Here is a 19,653-nt window from a genome sequence, read left to right as displayed (position 1 = left end):
GTAGTTGTTACTGAGTTTATCCTATTTAGGATTCACTAAGATTTTTTTTTTTTTAAGATTTATTTATTTATTAGAGAGAGAAAGAGTGCCCACAAGTGAGGGGAGGGGCAGAGGGAGAGAGAGAAACTCAAGCAGACTCCCCACTGAGCACAGAGCCCAATGCAAGTCTTTTTTCTTTTTTTTAGATTTTATTTATTTATATGACAGACACAGATCACAAGCAGGCAGAGAGGCAGGCAGGGGGCAGGGGCAGGATTCACTCACTTTTCGCTGAGCAGAAAGCCTGAGGTGGGGCTTGATCCCAGAACCCTGGGATCATGACCTGAGCCGAGGGAAGAGGCTTTAACCCCATAATGTGTGTGGGAGGCTAAAACGGTGAGATAGCCCCATCTTTCCAGCCAGAAGAACCCGGCAAAGGAGCCACCAGGGAGTGGGAGGAAATCGCTGAGAGGAGATTGCATTGGCTGGGAGAGCCACCCAGGCACCCCACCCAATGCAAGTATTGATCCGAAGACCCTGAGATCATGACCTGAGCCAAAATCAAGAGTCAGGCACTTAACCGACTGAGCCACCCAGGTGCCCTACACTGAAATTCTTTAATTTGTAAGTTTATGTCTTTCCCCACATTTGGGACATTTTTAGCCATTCCATCTTCAAATTTTTCTGCACCAATAGGTTTTTTGTTTTTGTTTTTGTTTTTCTATTTTTTTCTCCCCACCCTCTGGGCTGGGACTCCAATAACATGAATTTTCAACTTGTTGATGTTGTCCCATGGTATCCTGAGATGCTGTTCATTTTTTTCCCAATTAAAAAATGTTTATTTACAAATATAAAATACTGCATAATTTCTATTGATCTATCTTCAAGTTCACGAATTTTTTTTCCTCTGCCATCTCTTTTCTGTCACTAAGTCCAGGCAATGAATTTATTACTTCAGATCTCATCTTTTCAGCTCTAAAATTTCCATCAGGTTATTTTGTATAGTTTCTATTCTTCTGCTGATAATTTCTATCTTTTCATTCATTTCAAGAGTGAAGAACAGTTATAACAGCTACTGTACATCTGTCTCATAATTCCACCATCTGAGTCGTCTCAGGGTTAGCACCTATTATGGTCTTTCCCCTGGAGTATTATTCAGATTTTCCTGGCTCTTTTTATATTGAGAAAATTTGGACTGTATCCTGGACTTTTGAATAATATGAGACTAAATCCTGCTAAAATTATCTGGAAAGAAATGTTGATATTTTTATTAATTTAATGGACAATTAACCCACTTAGGTTCAGATTGGAAATTCTGTCTCCCTCTTTTGCAACTGGTAGCTTTGATGCCAGCTCAGGTTTCAAAGCCTTCACTAGGCTAATTGGGTCTCTCTGTCCCATAGGTAACACAGGGTTCATCTAGGACCTGGGTAGTGTTAATGTCATAGTCAAGCACAGACCTTTGCTGTGCTTCTTTGGGTCTATGCCATGCACAAACACACACACCTTGGAGCATTCCCGTGACTTCTATCAGTCTATGCACAGAGTGAGTAGGGCCCTTTTTCCAGCTCTCTCTCCTCTCAGCGATTTCCTCCCACTCCCTGGTGGCTCCTTTGCCGGGTTCTTCTGGCTGGAAAGATGGGGCTATCTCACCGTTTTAGCCTCCCACACACTTTATGCAATTCCATGTGACAAGGACCATTATGGGTCATTGTCCAAGTTTCAGGTCCAGTATCCTATCTGCCTGCTCTTACTCTTAGGACTCTCATGTAGTTACTTCTGCATTCTGTCCAGTTAATTACAACAGAGGGAGGTTATAGTTGGATTTCATCATCTCGGCTGGTACTGCTGCCCTTCCTTCTCAGCAGTTTCTGCTTCTCAAAATTTCACTCATCTCTCCAAAGCTCCATTAAAATATCATTTCCTTCCAAGGGGCCATCCTTCTTTCTCCTAGCTAGGAAAACTCTCCTCTTCCTCTATATTAGGGATGATTCCAATTTGGCAATATTGAGACTCACATGGTGGTCTTTTCATGACCATCTTTGTTCAAAGGTCTGGGTTCAAGGACATGGCTGGAATGAAATCAGACCCAAGAAGCCTCATGATGCTTAGGAGAATAGATTTCACCTAAAACCTAGCTTTGCTAATTGCTGGATGTGTGACTTGAGGCAGGTCACTTAATTCAATGTACCTCAGTTTCTTCATCTATGGAATGGAAATAATTATACCACAGAGAAATATTGTGAAGATTAATTAGGTTAATAGTTAGAAAGCACCTAGAATAATGCCACGTTGTAGGTATAAGAGATTTTCACTCTCTCACAGGTTCCCATAACTTTGCTCTCTAGATGAGGTAACCCTACCCAGGGAATAAGAAAGAAGAGACAGAATGAGCTCTATCTCCACCTCTTACCATGCCCTGAAAGGGACTATAATAATTTCAGTATATGCTCAAAAAAGCACAATTTGTGTATCTGGGTGAATCTTCTAAGAAGCTGCATGGTAGAATGAAAGGATAATTGCCTAATGTGGGTTAGGATCTGGCTTCCAGAACTGGGTTTCCTTTGGGTCTGGCTTTTCTGTTCTAATTCATGACTACATAGGGCAGAGACTGGTCTAGCTGCACGTGGCGGACAGAGTCAACCTTTGTAAAACGCAAATGGAATTGGATCATTTCTTAATGTACCCTCCAGTGCCTTTCTGATACACACATAATAAAATTTGAATTTTTTAGGCTGTCGTCAGAGTTTTTGTGATTTTTACTGCTACTGTTGTTATCTGTAACCTCACATTCCACCACTCCCTCACAGCTCTCACATTCCAGCTGGACTAAACTAAGGAAGCTCCACCCGTCCTACCTCACCATTTCCCACTCGCACCACTGCTGTCATCCCTGAGCTCAAATACCTCTCCCTACCCTCTTGTCAAATATGTTAAATGCCTCCTTTTCTATGTCAACTCCTCAAGGACTTCTGAGAGGTTTTCCCAGACTTTCCAAAGCACTGCCTGGTTTGGCCCTCCCTCCTTAATGTCCTACAGCTTGCTGTATACCCTGGCAGCACTTCCCAGTAGGTAGTAATCCCTTCTTTTATAGGTCCCCCTCCTTCACTGCACCAGTGTTTATCAAAAACATGTATTTTACATGAGTTGGTCTCAAAATCAATTCAGAGCATCACTATCAGCTTTTTAAAAATAGAATAAACTGTGTGTGTGTGAGAGAGAGAGAGGGAGAGGGAGAGAAAAAGAAAGCTCTATTTCTCTGTAGAACTCAAACACACTGATACAGCCTCAATGCATTTTCAGTCAAAATCCCCACTGTTATTTGTAGAGACTGACAAGCTAAGTCTAATATTTATAAGGAAATTCAAAGACCTAGAAGAACAAAAGCAATCTTAGAAGTACGAAGTTAAAGAACTTACATTACCAAACTTATTATAAAACCATAGTAATCAAGGCAATGTGTTATTGGGGTAAGGACAGACAACTACAACAGGGAAAAACAAACAAACAAAAAAACACACACAAAATCCCTAAACGGGCCCACACATATACAGGAATAACATTTTACAATGCTACCAATGAAATTCAATGGAGAAAGGAAAATCTTCTTAATAAATTGTTCTGAAATATCTGGATATCTATGCAGAGGAAACAAATTGACCTTGAACCTCTACTTCACTTTATCCATACAATTAATTTGAGAAGGATCTTAGAACTGTATGTGAAAGTTCCAATGAAAGCACTTCTAGAAGCAAATATAGGAGAGTATCTTCATGAAGTTGGAGCACACAAGGATGCCTTAGGGCACAAAAGGCACTAAATAACAAAAGGGACAGTAACAGTTAAGCAGAAGTTCATCCCATTTGAAGTCCAATTTATTTGAAAATGGATCTGACAACCAACTTCAGGTCTTAACGTGAAAAAGACTGAAGGGGCCCAGAAACAACCATCTCAGGGCAACGCGTACCCAAGACATTCCAGGGCCTCACACAAGGGTAACAGCGTCATATTTCACCAATGAGGTAGGCTCAGAGTTAAGAAGCATTTAAGAGAACAAGATAAGGTCTTTGGCATTGGAAGAGTGGAGTATCGCTAGGAGATAAGCCTCACTCAGAACGGATGGTGCTACTAAACCATGTAATTCTGATCTGTAATCTACAATAACTCAGGCAAAGAAGAAAACAGGTTGGGTTGGAGTAGACACGCTGAGGATATGAAACAGAAGGGAACTGAGAAAGCATCTCATGGCTTCTCGCCATCCCATTTTTAGAGATGAGAAAACAGGCCCACTGGCATAGAGGAGGCCACATCACGGGTCTGCAACAGAGCCAAACCGAAACTCAGATTTCTTGGCCCCCTCTCAAATTCTCCTTTTATCACTGTGTCATGCTGCTGACTTCAGTAGCCAGCCAGGCTTTATAAGAGATGTAGGGGATTTGCATTAGTCCTTATATATGAAGATTTGAGAGGCTATCAGTGAAACTCTCAGTACACTGCCCTGCATACAATAGGTGTTCAGTAGAGAATACTGTTGTTATGTTAGATTGGACTTCCCAGATGAGCAGTGATGAAGCAGAAGGCCCCAGAGGCAACATTTCTAGGCAAAGAATATTTCACACCAAGATTACTCCTATACCTGCCTAGCACCCAGTCCCACCAGTTCCTGCTGCTCAAGGAAAGCCAGGGAGGCTCGCTCTGGCTCTTCTCTAACTCACAAGTCATGAGGATTGAAGAAGGAAACATTCATACTTTCTGCGATATGCCCAGAGTTCAAACTGGACATGAACATACCATGGAACTAGACTCAAGCCAAATCTTTGGCACAGGTTAATGGCACAGATGGAAACTTGCCAGATGTTGAAAGAAAGAGGACGTTTAAGGATGAGAAACAGCTGGGATAAAGGAATAAACCCATGCCTCACAAGGTAATAAAGCCGCAGAAGCAAAGGGAAGTACTGCTCCATTTATTTGTCCTTTGCCTAAGCGGGGAAAATGGCACTTAATCTTCTGCTTACCTTCCTTTGCAAATCCATCTGCCATTGTCATGCACACACCTTCTAGTATCACGGGTGGATTTTCATAAGTTCATCCATTCAGCCAACAAATACTTACAGAGTGCTATGCTGTTCTGGCCCAGTGGTAAGTGACATGGATCCAACGGTGACTCAGGTTCAGTGCTAGGTAACAAAGATAACAATGATACAAGGGTGACTACGGCAGGTCTCTGCCTCCGAGGGAGAAAGGCAGGTAAGAAAGAATCACAGTCACCCAGTAGGTGACCATGAGAAGAGTCCAGTCACCGGGTCCCGATGGCTCAGGAAGGATGCCCTGGGGGAGACATCTCAACTCAGACAGGAAGATGAGGAGGAATCGGACAGACAGGAGCAGGGGGTGGGCGGGCCGTGCTCAAGTGCCCCTTTGGTCATTTCTTTGTATTTCCTAAAGATCGTGCCTTTTACCTTTTCATTCAGACAAATTTCATCTGAGCGTAACAAAACACCTGATACCTTCCATAAACCTGATGGGTTTCTTTTGATGTCAGCTGTGGGGACAGGCCACTAAATTAGTAAGTCTATGAAGTATCACCCTCTCTTGGTAAAATTAGGTACTTGCTAACCTTCAAAATGAGACTTTATGAAAACCTGTTAAAAGCTTCAGGGACATGAAAAATGTTGCTTTGCTCCTACCTACAATGTAAGTCATAAAAAGGCACCATAACAACAAACGTGGTCAAAATGCAGGAGCTCATTACAACAGAACTGCTGCTTAGACCGGTAGAAGGGGATAAAGCTCTCCCTTCTGCAGAGTAGAAAAGAAAAATTAAAACAATGTGTTTCCTTTGGCTTTCTTTATGCAGGGGCTTTTCTGTGCTGAGCTCTATGCTTACCCATCATCTCACAAAAACCCCCAAACACCTCTGTGAGGCAGGGGCTATCATCCCATTTTCCTGAAGCAAGAACAGAAAGGTTAAGTGATTTGCCCAAAGCAGGCATCTAGAAAGTGTCGGGTCTGAGATTCAAACCCACCTTTACAAGTTTCTCTGAGCACTAGTTATGTGGCAAGCACTGCTCTTAGTATCTCTCAAGGAGGAACATGTTCACTCTCCTGGCAACTATAGATGAAAAATGAGCCAATGAGAGATTAAATAACGTGCCCACCCCCACACATCTCTCTGCCTCCAAAGCCTGTGACAGATCCACAAGCAATGGGAGGTGTGGAGGGAAATGGGAAGTTCAGCCCTTTTCTGCAGGCTACATCTGGTTCACGATGGAGCCCCTTGCTCCTTTGGTTCCCCCGTGGGAAACTGAGGCTGAATTGTGGGGAGTGTTGTGTCCAGACTTGAAGGTGGTGAGTACTGGGGCTTGGCCCTCACCATCAGTCCACACAGGAAACTGTTTCTACGACCTGCCTCAAGGAAAGGCCCTCAGTACCTATGGTGGCCTTGTCTGTCCCTCTTTTCAGTGACAGTCAGTGGTGTTCCAAGAGGCATATGAGGAAGTCAGTCCACATAAAAACTTGGCACGTTTACCCTCATTTTCAACTTCGCAAAACTTTGAGGAAATTTTCATGCTCGGTGCTCGTGATTTTGTGGCAAAAAATGGGGAGCTCACATAACACTTGATGGGAAAGTGGAAATGCGTGTTGTTCACTTTAAACTTCTACAGTGCTGTCTGTTAATTATATCTCAATAAAACTGGTAGGGAAGAGAAAAAAAAACAAGCTGTATTTTGAGAAAATGGAAGCAAGACCTCAGAACAACCAACATATTTTAAAATGTAGCTTTCTGGCCTAGAATTCAAAGGCTGGGGTATTTATTATAAAGAAAGAGTTTTAGGGGCACCTGGGTGGTGGTGTAGTCGGTTAAGGGTCTGACTCTTGGTTCCAGCTCAGTGTCATGGGATCAAGCAAACCCTGTGTCGGGCTCCTTGCTTAGCATGAGTCGGCTTGGGATTCTCTCTCTCCCTCTCCCTCTTCCTCTGCCTCTGCCCCTCCCTGCTCATACTCAAACTCTCTCTCTCAAACAAATAAATAAATGAATAAATTAATTTTTAAAGAAAGCTTTAAATTTATAATTATAATTACTATTTATAAACAATTATATTTAATTATATTACATTGAAATATAATTTAATTATATTTCAATGTAATTAAAACAATTCATAAATATATTTACAAATCTTAGTGTTCTAATTTTATAAGCTAATTACAAAAGATAGAAAAGAAACCTAAGCATGAAGTTGCAGGCTAGAGCATTAAATTTCTCAATTTTGAAATAATCTCAATCTCTAGCCATAGAAACAGGCAAATTAAATATAGAATTCAATTCAGTGATATCCTCAGAGGCCATTCACATACCACACACACTGTAAAGATACAAAAATGTTTATGGTAAAGGGAGACACAATAAAAACCATCCATGCTACAATTATAATAAAAACTTCTTTTCTTTTCCACAATTGGAAAAAATGGATGACAGCAAGAGAACACTGTGAAATGAACACTAATGTGCCAGAACGCCAGGAATTAAAAAGTATATCGTTACTGCTTTTGCAGTATTTGTGACTAAAACAAGGAAAACAACTTAGAACCCACTCAATCGCCCACAAGGCAGGCACATGGCCCTCCTAACCCAATTTCCCTCCATTACGACTATCACAGTCTTCCAGGAAACGCATAAAACTCAGATAAAACACAGACTCTCCTGCCTTAGCACAGGGAGGGCAAACACATTTGCTTGGCACTTCATGGCCTGGCCGGGGCTGAGTTCCCTCGGAGTTATAACCCGAACCTTCCTGTAACAGGCTCGTAACAGGCTCGCTGCACTCTGAAAGGACTCCCTCTAGCTCTGAGTTCCGCTCTTGCCTTTGAAGACAGCAGCTCCCTCTACTCTCCTTGATCCCTCAGCCACCTCCCCAGAAGCAAGTCTAACAATGGTTTGGAAATTGGCTACCCCAGCTCTGCCCCCGGCCCCCCTTGTCCACCGCACACAATACTATCAACACCAGCAGCAAGGCAAACCCACAGGGGTAATAACACCACATCAAGGCCATTGCTCATTTCCACCTATTCAATTCCCCCATCCTTCCAGGCTCAGATCAAGCAGCGGGGAGAGGAGGGACAGACCTGGGTCACAACCCAGCTCTCACTTTCCAGCTTTGCGACCCCAGGCAAGTTATATAACCTCTCTGGGCCCATTTCCTCAGCCATTAGGCAGTACTATGATTGCTGCAATATACAAACTACATAAAACACAATTTCACCTGGCACCAGAGTCACTACGCGCACGCACTCTGGAGCCCTAGCAGTGTGCCCAAGCCATCCCGAGACGTGCCGTATGTGAACTATATGGAAAAACAGAATGGAAGAAATGTTGGATAACTTCTATGTCAGTTGCCTAATAAAGTAAATATTTTATAGATATTGGGTTAAAGATATTAAACTTAACCTTCATCTTTTATGTTTACTTTCATAAGGTAGTTGTTACCAAATTTAAAATTACACACATGGTCCACATCTGTGGCTTGCTTTCTATTTCCACTGAACATGGTAACTGTTTGATGTTCATCCTTCCTCTACTTCCCCTCACCATTCACTGGCCACACAGAGGTTCATGCCCAGCATTACCTAAAGTCATGAATCACATCTGTGGTTCAGGCTGAGTCCTTTCTCCTTCCTAGGCTCCAGGTTACCAACCTGAGCCAGGGGACAAAGAGTAGAAAGAAGATTCTATTCAGTATCCAAAAACTGAGTTCCAGTCCTGTTCTACCCTTACTAGTCAAGGAGCCCTTGGCATGCCATTTCACTCCACGGAGCCACAGTTTTGTCGATTACAAAATGGAGCGTACCGCTAGCAAGTTCATGGCAGGGGAGAATGCAGGTGGAAGGTGCTCAGTAAACTGTCCAGGACTGTCAAAGTCAGGACCAAGAAACATAAGTCGCAGGGCGAGGAGGAGGTGGGCGGCCCTGCCTGCCTCCTCTGGAATTCTCTGCCTCCCATTTTGTACCCCTCACTATTTTCCATGTCTCCTGTCTCTAAAAACAAGTCTCCCCAAGAACCCACCTCCCCTTCTCACAAGTCCCCTTATATGACGAAAGCAGCATGCTACAGACAGACCCCAAGAACGGAGTGTGCCCTGTGTACCAGGCATGAAGCTTGGTGGCGGGGAGGGCCTCGCAAGAAACCTGACAATACAACACAGACCATGCTTGGAATGGAACAATCAAGACGTCTAAGTGCACCAGAGACCAAGAGCTGGGTGCCCCTTACCTGGAAGAAGCAGAGAAGCATGGTGGCGGGGAGATGGAGGAAATGGCCAACAGGAAGGACTCTTTCTGACATGCGCAAATCAGAAGGGGATGAAAGCATGAATGGGCATGGAAAGCTATAGCATTTAATCCAAAGTAAACATCAGCATACACTGTACAATAGGCTGCCTAACAAGATAAATCTCATAATGAGAGGCCCCCAACTAAGAGGTCCTTCCTGCAGACGGAACACGATGGCCATTCTGACTGTGCTACTTCAGCTTCTCCCAGGTTACCCCACAGGCCACTCAGACATATGCCATCTGCTGTTACGAGCTGAACTACCACCTGTGGCAACGGCAAAAACTTCAGCTTTGTGCACTGAGGCTTACGAGAGCAAAAGCCCCTGTCTCAAAACATCCTGTCGTTATTTTTAGCCAGAAAAATACCTCCTTACCATCTACGCTCTATCAACCTCCCCCCGGAGCCAACAAGTGTGAAAAGCACAAATCTTAACTGTCCTGCGGGTGGGAGGGTGGGCTTCTCAATGTGACTTTGGTATTCAAATATTTCAAGAAGCAAAGAATCTCATATGGTCTTATTTTCACTCAAGAATATAAGGACAAGAAATCAGGAAGTGGGTGATTTTAAGAGGGACAGTTGAGCAATGAGAGGAGATAAGGCCCATGAGGTGATGGCATCGGTGGCCTCAGTGCCTGCCTCTGTTTATATGGACAGAGGAGCCACACCTTACCAATGGCTAATCACAAAATCAGCACCAGGGCCCCAAATCCTCCTCCCTCAGGAAATTATTCCTGCTCCCAAGCCTAGCCCCTTCTAGCACAGTGCTACCCCTGCAGAAACACAGGGCCTTCGAGAACAGCTCTTTAACTAGACCCCTTTATTTTACAAGTCATATCCACCTATTACAATGTAAGGACTGTATTTGGATCCTGATTTGAATAAACAAACTTTTTTTTTTTAAGTAATCTCTACACCTATCTGGAGGGCTCGAACTCATGACCCTGAGATGAAGAGTCCCATGTTCTACCTACTGAGCCCACCAGATGCCCCTAAAAAGTCCTTAGGGATCTTTTAAACATATACTAAAACATGGACTTATACAGATAAAATGAATAAATGAATAAATAAATAAATAAACAGCTGAATTAGAAGTCAGGTAAAATAAGATCTTATTGGGGCGCCTGGATGGCTCAGTGGTTTAAAGCCTCTGCCTTCGGCTCAGGTCATGATCCCAGGGTCCTGGGATCGAGCCCCGCATCGGGCTCTCTGCTCGGCGGGGAGCCTGCTTCCTCCTCTCTCTCTGCCTACCTCTCAGCCTGCTTGTGATCTCTGTCTGTCAAATAAATAACAAAAAAACAAACAAACAAAAAAACCTTTAAAATAAGATCTTATTTTGTGTGGCTAATCATGGGCAATAAATGAGCACTAAATGAAAAGTCCTCCTACTTTTAATCGCCCATAAAATAAAACACAGAATCTGCTTATACAACACTGAATGCTCACACACAAGTTCATTCTGTGAACCCAACACAGCAGGGTTATCAGGTTATCATTCCGGCCCAGCACAGAGGACAATTTTTTTTTTCCCTCTGGGTAACAGAAGGAGCAATTATTTTGAGTTTAGCTCCACGCAGCACAAGAAAAACAAACACTGGGATCAGACCCTGCACAAAGACGGTCACTCTACAGAGACCGAGGGCACATCAGACTCACGCCCCCGCCCTTGTGCGGGCCTTAGATCCACAGGACTGAGTGGCTATCAGAACACTGGTCATGGTTTCAGTTATTCTTTCTTTTTGACCGCCGCCCTTTTTAAAAATGTGCTGAGCGGCTAGAGTTACACTGACATGCTTGTATGCTGCTTCTCTGAGGTTGCATCCAGGGTCAGAGTTGCTATTTAGGAAAAGAAAAGAATCACATCTGAACACACAGAAATACAGGGATGGGAAGCAGCATGCCGTGTTCAGGTGACACAGACAACCTTGGGGAAGCAGCCCAGCCACGTCTTCCTTATGTAGGAAGAGCCTCGCACTCCATTACTGTGATGACCATGTCACCATCATCACTGAAAATATCACTGAAGCCCTATTCTGTGTTAGGTGCTTTCCATTTTATCTTCAATCTTCTGAAAAACTCTGTGGGTTGTTTTACAGCTGAGGAAGCTGAAGCTCAGAGTGAGTGAGTGACTGTCCAAAGGCCACACAGCAAGAAGCGGACAGAACCAAGATTCAAGTCCTGCTCCCAAGCCTAGCCCCTTCTAGCACAGTGCTACCCCTGCAGAAACACAGGGCCTTCGAGCACAGCTCTTTAACTAGACCCCTTTATTTTCTAAAACATTTTATAAGGAAAAAAGAAAAACAAACAAAATCCTGTTGTCAAACTGAAAAGCAGAGAAAACTGCACCGTGAGTTAAGGGATGACTTCTGCACGTTTGTGGCAGAATGAACGTGCAGAAGTCATCTGTTTAGTCTCACTTCCAATTTCTCTGGCTGCCATATATCTTCACTCAGAGCCACTCGACGCACTGAAGAGAACGGAACAGAGAACGACTCTTTTGTTTGTAATGATAGAAATTCAGGTGATCCCAGAATCTACCCCCCACCCTCAAAAAAAGATGTCCCTTATGACACTTTTTTTTCTCCTTTAAACTTCAAATTCATTGGGTTGTCATGGCAACTTAATAACCAAGTCAGAGTGGCTATTCATGAAAGTGAACTGACAAAGGACATGCTCTGTCCAAGGGCCACCCAAGCAGGGACTTAGGCACCCCCAGGGAGTTTGACCCCAGAACAGATCCCTTTATGAAGTTGCTACTGTAATTCTTCATGCAGGAGTTTATCAAGCGCCTACAAAGGGAGATGCTAGTCCCTGGCTAAGGGCTGTGGGGCACAGGGATACTCAAGTCAGAGTCCCAGTCCATACGTAGCTCCAGGCTTCATGGTGTGTGGGTGTGAGGTCAGCCCGCTATCTGCTGTCACAGGAGCCTATGCTTTGCCACCCCCAAGAGATTAGAGGGATGGGTTGTTTGGGAGAGTTTAGTAAAGGATCTGTCTCACGGGTGCTGGCCAACAATTAGAACCACCCAACAGAGAATAACAGTGGACTGTGGGTGCCTTAAGGGCAAGGACCATGTCTAATTTGCCTTTGTGTTTTCACAAAAGTAGGCCCCGAATATTTGTTGTGGGTTTTTCTGATGGTGGTCAGGTACTATATTTACAATGTTAAAAGATATTTATGGTTGAAGACTGAAACTGTTCTCAGGTGCCACAACAGATTCTGAAAGGCTGTTAGAGAACTAGATTTCTGCCCTCAGAATTGATTTGGCCATTTTAGGGGCAGCCAGAGATGACAGAATGATACCCACAAGGCCTCTCAAAGGGTGGGAACCACTGACATCCTAAGAGATAAAGGGAGGTGACTGGGTATTGACCCCTCTAGCTTCTATTGTGAGCAGAGGCCAAGCTCTGTGTCTCAGTGGAACTCATTTCCGCCCATAAACTCAGTGGCCCCCAACCCTGGGAACAGTGGAATCATGAGAGTAAAGGCAGCAAAATGAATACGGACCATTACAGAAGGCACCAGGGCAACTCATACCCCTGACAAGTATGAGATGAGGCCATTAGGCAAATAACTCATACTTCCAAGGGACTCTGGTCACAAAAACACATACCTTCACAGGTGAGACCTGGGAGGCCAGAGGAGATAATCCTAGGTCTCTGTCAGGCCACCCAGGAAGGAGTTGTTGGTGTTCTTTGACCTGATATGTGGGAAGAACCAGTAAGTCTGATGTAAAGAGCATATTGAATAAGAGGCAATTTAGTACAGGAGCCAAAGTCTCCCTGACTCCCAGTCTGAGTTATGAGCCCCTTTTCTTGAGCCCCACAACACCCCCTGCACAGTTTCTGTGCCCATCTTCTCTGCTAGGGTGTGACCTTACACCCAAGACTTTTCTACCACACCGCTAAGTCCAGACTGGGTCTTAGGCAATGACTTCTGCATACTCTTATTTGCATGAACTGTGAACGAGGTACTTACAGGAGAATCATACTCTACCCAAGAAAAAATAAAGGCCTGACCTGACTGAAAAGCCAAATCAAAAGGAGTCCAGGAGAGGACAACCAACCAGATCCCACCTGTCTCTCCAATATTATAAGCTAACAGTTTCAATGGAAAGGTCTAGATCACATGAAAAAAAGAATTAGTCAGTTACCACCAGGTGCACAGGGCAGGAGTGTGACGTGGAAATTCATAACAATACTGTGAAACCCTGCCCAGCTATTTGCAGCTGACCTAAAAGCGGGGCAGAGAATGTGGGGAGGCAAGCAACCGTGACAGGCAGTGATGAAGAACTCACTAGGTCAAGTACCTGAGTAAGCTGGTTCCAGATAAAGCCAGGACCTGGTGTGTATAATTGGAATTTTTAGAGGCAATCAGGAAAGACCAAGTTGTGGGAAAGGACTCCAGTGGTTTAAGAGAGAGGGACTTGGTTCTTCATTCCAAGTAGCCACTCACAGGTAGTTGAATCCAGGGGTCAGTTGCCTAATGTCAACCCATATATCATTATAGGGGTGGCTGGGTGGCTCAGTGGGTTGGCCAGCTAACTCGATTTCAGCTCAGGTCATGATCTCAGGGCTCTGGGATAGAGCCTCATGTTGGATTCCATGTTCGAGGTGGAGTCTGCTTGAGATTCATTCTCTCTCTCTCTCCCTCTCTCTCTCTTTCTCTGAGCGCCCCCCCAACACAGAGTCTCTCTCTCTCTCTCTCTCTCTCTCAAATACATAAAAAAGTCTTTAAAAAAAATACGTCATCATAAATATCAACACCACTGACTGAACATGAATTATATGCCAGGTGCTGTGCAAGGCAATTTGTCTCTCTCCATTTATCACAATGATCTCGCAAGGTTAATGCAAGTCACCTACATTTAGAGATGAGTATCTTTACACGAAGGACTAAGCCCCATGACCAAGGTCATGCACGCAGCTAGAATAAAGCTGGAATTCAAACCCAACTCCAAAGTCCATATTTAGAGCACACAGAAGAAAGAACCCCCCTACAAATAAGGGCAGAGAAGAGAAGGTTTTCTGTGAAGAAATAATGTTGGACCTGGAAGGATGTGTAGGATGTGGACAGCTGGAACGGTGCTGAAAGGACATCCGGGAGATCCCGACAGTCCCTGAGATCCTGTGGAGAAGAAACTCAAATTCAAGTGCTCTGAGTCATGCTACCCAATGGGCACTTTGGGATTCTAATTTTTATTCATCACAGAGAAAGTCAAGTATCTACAGGAAGATTTCGGTCATGAGCTCTTCATCAAAAGCTCAAGTGTTCTACACTTCCCCTGCCTATCAAATCACCAGCACTGTTATGAACACAGCATATTGGGGACTAAACATTCTCTGTGCCCTACGACATAGCATTACAGTTAAAAATGATCTCAGTGGGGGCGCCTGGGTGGCTCAGTGGGTTAAGCCTCTGCCTTCAGCTCAGGTCATGATCTTAGGGTCCTGGGATCAAGCCCTGCATCGGGCTCTCTGCCCAGCAGGGAGCCTGCTTCCCCCCCCACCCCCCACCACCTGCCTCTCTGTCTACTTGTGATCTCTGTTAAATAAATAAATAAAATCTGTTTTTAAAAAAATGACCTCAGTGGACAGTCAGGTGGTCAACCTGCCCCCTGATGAAAACTCCCCCCTCGATAGCAACAAAAAATGGCCGGCCAGCCAGCATCTTCTTTCATACCTGGAATTATGATAATCTCTTCTTCCAAGGCAGCCAAGCCACAAAGAGTGAAATACTAATTCTGGAAAACTTTTTACTTACATTGGGCTGTACTCCTACACCTCTCACCTTTAACCTGCTCGTTCTAATTCTACTCGCTAGAGGAAAACACGTGTCTGTTCTTTTTTTCTTAGGGACATCCTTTAAGACTTTTACAGGCCCCTAAACCTTCTCTTATTCAGGTTGAAGATTGTCCTTCTTCGAACCATTCCTTCAAAAACATGGTCTCAACTCTAAACCTTTCCTCTTACCTGCCTCAGGGCCCACTCTCATTTGTCCACATCACCCTGAATAGAACTACACATAGTTTCCAGGTGTGGCCCAACTAGTATAGAACAGGAAACTGACTATACCTCTGCAATGCAAATATCAAGCATTTTTGGTTACGTTTTAGCAGTCTCATGCTAATGACCCTCAGTTGAGCACCACTGAAATCAAGTTCATTTTCCAAGTCCTCCTCTCCAGCCATACCCAGCTGGTCTCCTTACTTGTGCCATCCGTATTTGGAGCTCACACATGATCCTGTTTGTCCTTCTTGCTTTCTTTTTTTTTTTCCTTCCTTCTTGCTTTCTACACTTTGATCCTCTCTTAGCCTGTAAAGCTTATCCAGAACCTTGACCATGGCACATGCAACATGTGCTACCACTAATGATGGCTATAAATTATCCACAAATCAGCAAGCCCTCTCTCTGTATTCCTCTAAATCACGGGTTAGAGTTGAAGACAAGAACTATCCTCCCCACACCAACTAGCATTTGTTAGTGACGACCATGGAGGGAGTACAGCTGAGCCAATGGAAACACCCTGCAATCCTCATCTCCCATCTTGTTCCTGAGAATAGAAACCCTCAGCTATTGAGGATATAAAGATGCTTATTGTTGGATAGAAGATTTCTAAGTTAACTATCATCATAATCAACATGTCTTTTGATATGACCTCACATGTCTGCCCTTGAGGGGATACTTAGGATGGTCTTCAAAATGTAGGTTATGGGACCATACACAAGTTTCATGGCGTAGACCCCACAAAAAGCCACTAAACTAAAGTACAAGAGGTTGTGCGGGACTGCCAACTGGAAGAGATACTATCTTTTGTAACAAGACATTATAGATAGAGAGAAGCTACAGGGCCTTTTAATATGAGCTCCAAATTGAAAAGTCTTAAGCCTTGGAACTCAGTCTCATGTCCCAGGGTGAGAAGAAGCAGTGGGATAGATTTATTTAATAATTAATAATTCCCATAAGTACCATAGTTCTCATTATCAAGTGCTACCGTCTGCTGTGCATGTACATAAGACATTTCAGTTATTGCCTGATGCTGATGGTTCATAATTACACCTTTTGAAAATTTAAATTCTATTTCTCTCTCCCTTGGTTTGTCCCATTCCACAGAAGACAACGAAGACCTCCAGTAGCACTTGAGCAAAATATTTATGGGTTTTCTCAGGGTCCTGGCAATTCATTCAGTCAACTCACCATGCCTTTGGTAAGTATTTCTCAAAATTTTCCTGAGAATAAGACACTGGACTGGGCACTAGGGACTCAGGCTGACTTCAAGAAGCTACATTTCTTACATTAGTCTTTTTAGCCACAGATTTCCATTTTCTTTCCTGGGGCTTATTCCAGCCTCTCTCCCCTTTGTTGGCTGTGAGACCTTGGGTAGGTTATGAAAAATACTGACTTAATGCCCATCAGCTAATGAGGATGGAGGTGAGGTGCATATGGGATTAGCATAGCTTCAGGCACATAGGATATTTAATAAATATTAGTGATTATTTCTTTCTTTCACTCTTTCCTATGCAGTCTACCAATCTTTCTCTTTTCAGAGAAGGTAGGATTTAAAGAGGAGTCAACTCATTCTCTTCTCTCCCAGGACATCTCTGAACTTTAGGTCATTTGTCACCACTAGGGAATTAACCCAGCATGCTTTGCATGTCATGTTTTGAAAAGGGCGAGGGGGAGAGAAGAAGAAGAAGAAGAAAGGCTCTGGCTCTGGATATATTAAAGTCATGGTTCCCTTCCTGACACTCTTCTTTTTATAAAATCCAAAGAAGGCAAACTCGGAGCACTGAAATCCCACTCCCAGAGAGGTGGCACAACTTGGTGTGAGACAAAGGTGGTCCAATGCCAGGCTCTGAACAACAGCACACAGATCTTCCTGCTACCCTGGCCAGTCCTTTCGTTCCTCCTATTTCCCAGGAATCACCATCAGCTTTGGTTTGAGTGTTTGCATCCCCCCTTCCCCCCACACTCAAATTCAATGTTGAAATCTCTTTTTTTTTTTGGTAATAAAGATTTTTATTTATTTATTTGACAGAGAGAGATCACAAGTAGGCGGAGAGGCAGGCAGAGAGAGAGAGGAGGAAGCAGGCTCCCTGCTGAGCAGAGAGCCAGACGTGGGGCTCGATCCCAGGACCCTGAGATCATGACCTGAGCTGAAGGCAGAGGCTTTAACCCACTGAGCCACTCAGGTGCCCCTCAATGCTGAAATCTTAACCCCTAGTCATGAAGGTATTAGGAGGTGATGAGGTCATGAGGGCAGAGCCTTCAGGAATGGGATTAGGGCTCTTATAACAGAGGCCCCCAGAGAGCTCCGCTCTCAGTGAGAAGGAGGAAGTAGGAAGTGAGCTCTCACTGGAATGTCACCACGCTGGCGCCTGGATCTCACACTCCCCGCCTCCAAAGCCATGAAGAGTAAGTTTCTGTTGTCTAAGCCGCCCAGTCTGGTATTTTGTTACAGCAGCCTGAACGGACCAAGACACCATCACAGTCTTTACATCCATGTGAAACTGCTCACTAACTTGTCATTCTAGTCATCCAAATGAGTCACCCGAAGATTGACCTCTTAAAAACAGAGCCCCTGTGCAGTAAAGGAACCCAAAGTATAACCAAACACAGCTGCTCAAAGCGCTCAGGAGGGTGGAGTTTCGGGGAGAGAAATGCCAGGAGCCAACAGTCAGTGGGTCAAAATGCGATCTCCCTACATTAGACATCCTTGTTATTTTGTGGTTGTTGCTGCTGATACAGGGAACGGTCACTGAGGTCTACAGGAGTTCATTCTATAGTCAATGACTATTTATTGTGGATCTACTGTGCGCCAGGCAGGGTGCTGGGGGGCTGGACTGAGCAGCAGCTCTTTGGCAAGGACAAGGTATAATTTGCACTATGTTCTGTCAGTCTGGATGTTATTAGCTTAACTCCACATAAACTATTAGCTTACTCTGTATCACTTCCTCACCCACTCACCCACTCATCCACCCACCCCCCAAAGAGTGTTTTTTACAGCTAAAAACAAGTCCTTCAGACAAATCACTTCCTCAAACAGCCACCTAATCTCTCCTTCCTCATAGCAGGGCTTTCTGAGTTACTTACACTTCCCCTCTTTCCACTTGTTCCTCAAATAATTGAACTTGGTGCACATCATTCCCCTGAGACTGCATTTCTAATTGCAAAATCTGAAAGTTCCTCTCCAGCGTGTACCTTGTGAGGCCTCTCCAGGTCTCCTTCTTCAAACTCCTTCCTTCTAAAGTCTAACAAGCATACTTCCCATTTCCTTCCTCCCTTCGCATCTCAGCCTCCTCTGCTGAGCAGCTTCCAGAGCGACCCTGAAATGCTCACATCCCCAGGGGTCCAACCTCAGCAGGGGCTCTGCTCACTCTCTACCCCCTTACAGACAATTCCTGCATCCATGGGGCCAGCCCTTCTGGCACCTCCCTCAGATCCAGACCACATCTTTTAAAAACACCTGTACAGAAACTTTGCAATCTACAGTTACTCGTTTTCTTAAATGCATGAGCCACTATGTCATCAGCAAAACTCTTAGTGCCTTAGGACGCAGCAGATAAAGATCACTGTGCTTAGAGGGCAGAGTGAAACACCAAAAAAAACCCATAAGTGTAATAAATTATTTAGTATATGAGAGGATACTAAGTGCTATGGGAAACAAAGCAGAGCAGGGCTTGGGAAGGGAAAGATCGGAAGTGCAGGCTTGAGGCAAGTTTCCATTTTAAAAAGGTCAGAGTAGGTCTCAATGAGAAGAGAACATTCCAGCAAGGAATTACAGGTAATGAAGGAGTGAGCCCTGCAGTATCTCAGGAAGAGCATTTGAGGCAGAAGTGCATGGATGTGTTCTGGCCAGAAGACAAGGTACCAGGGGAAGGGGACAAAGGGAGGGGATCCCAGAGGGACAGAGACAACTGGGTGGGTGGGTGGAAGAGATCAGCTAGTGCCTTACAGGTCATGGTAAGGATTGTGGCCGTTATTCTAAGTCAAAGTGAGAGGCATTGTAGGGTCTGGCAAGAAAGCAACCTGATCTGACTCCATGTTGCCATGCCTGTTCAGGCTGCCACGTGGGGATAGTGAGAGGGGTCAAGGGTAAAAGCAGGCAGACCATCAGGAGATCCCTAGAGAGATCCCAGTGCCAGATGCCCATAGCTTGGAGTGTGGAGGTGGTGAGAAGCAACAGATTTCAGCTGTGCTCTGAAACTCAAGTCTGTTGAATTTGATGAGGGTGTGAGATAAAGGTCAAGGGTGACGCCAAGGTTTGGGGCTGAAGCAGCTGGAAGGTTGGTGCTGCTCTGAGTAGAAAAGGGGAGAGGAGGGAAGAGCTGAAGTTCAGTTTGGGGTA

At 44.4% G+C, this 19,653-nt stretch overlaps 1 protein-coding gene across 4 annotated transcripts in view; it reads right to left on the bottom strand.

Moving 5' to 3' along the window:
* The window catches only part of ST6GAL1 (ST6 beta-galactoside alpha-2,6-sialyltransferase 1), a 124,321-nt gene that overhangs the window by 58,711 nt on the left and 45,957 nt on the right, over positions 1-19,653 (bottom strand). For 3 of the 4 annotated variants that reach the window (XM_044251961.1, XM_044251959.1, XM_044251960.1), the window contains exon 3: positions 5,092-5,156. The exons of the other annotated variant lie outside the window; for it this stretch is intronic. The gene's annotated coding sequence lies outside the window, so the exon portion shown is untranslated. The remainder of the gene's footprint in view (positions 1-5,091; positions 5,157-19,653) is intronic. 4 annotated transcript variants of the gene reach the window in all.

Source organism: Neovison vison, chromosome 6 (assembly GCF_020171115.1).
Source record: "Neovison vison isolate M4711 chromosome 6, ASM_NN_V1, whole genome shotgun sequence".
NCBI lineage: Eukaryota > Metazoa > Chordata > Mammalia > Carnivora > Mustelidae > Neogale > Neogale vison.
Note: the sequence above shows the minus strand (reverse complement) of the source record. Positions and strands in the feature narration are given on the sequence as shown.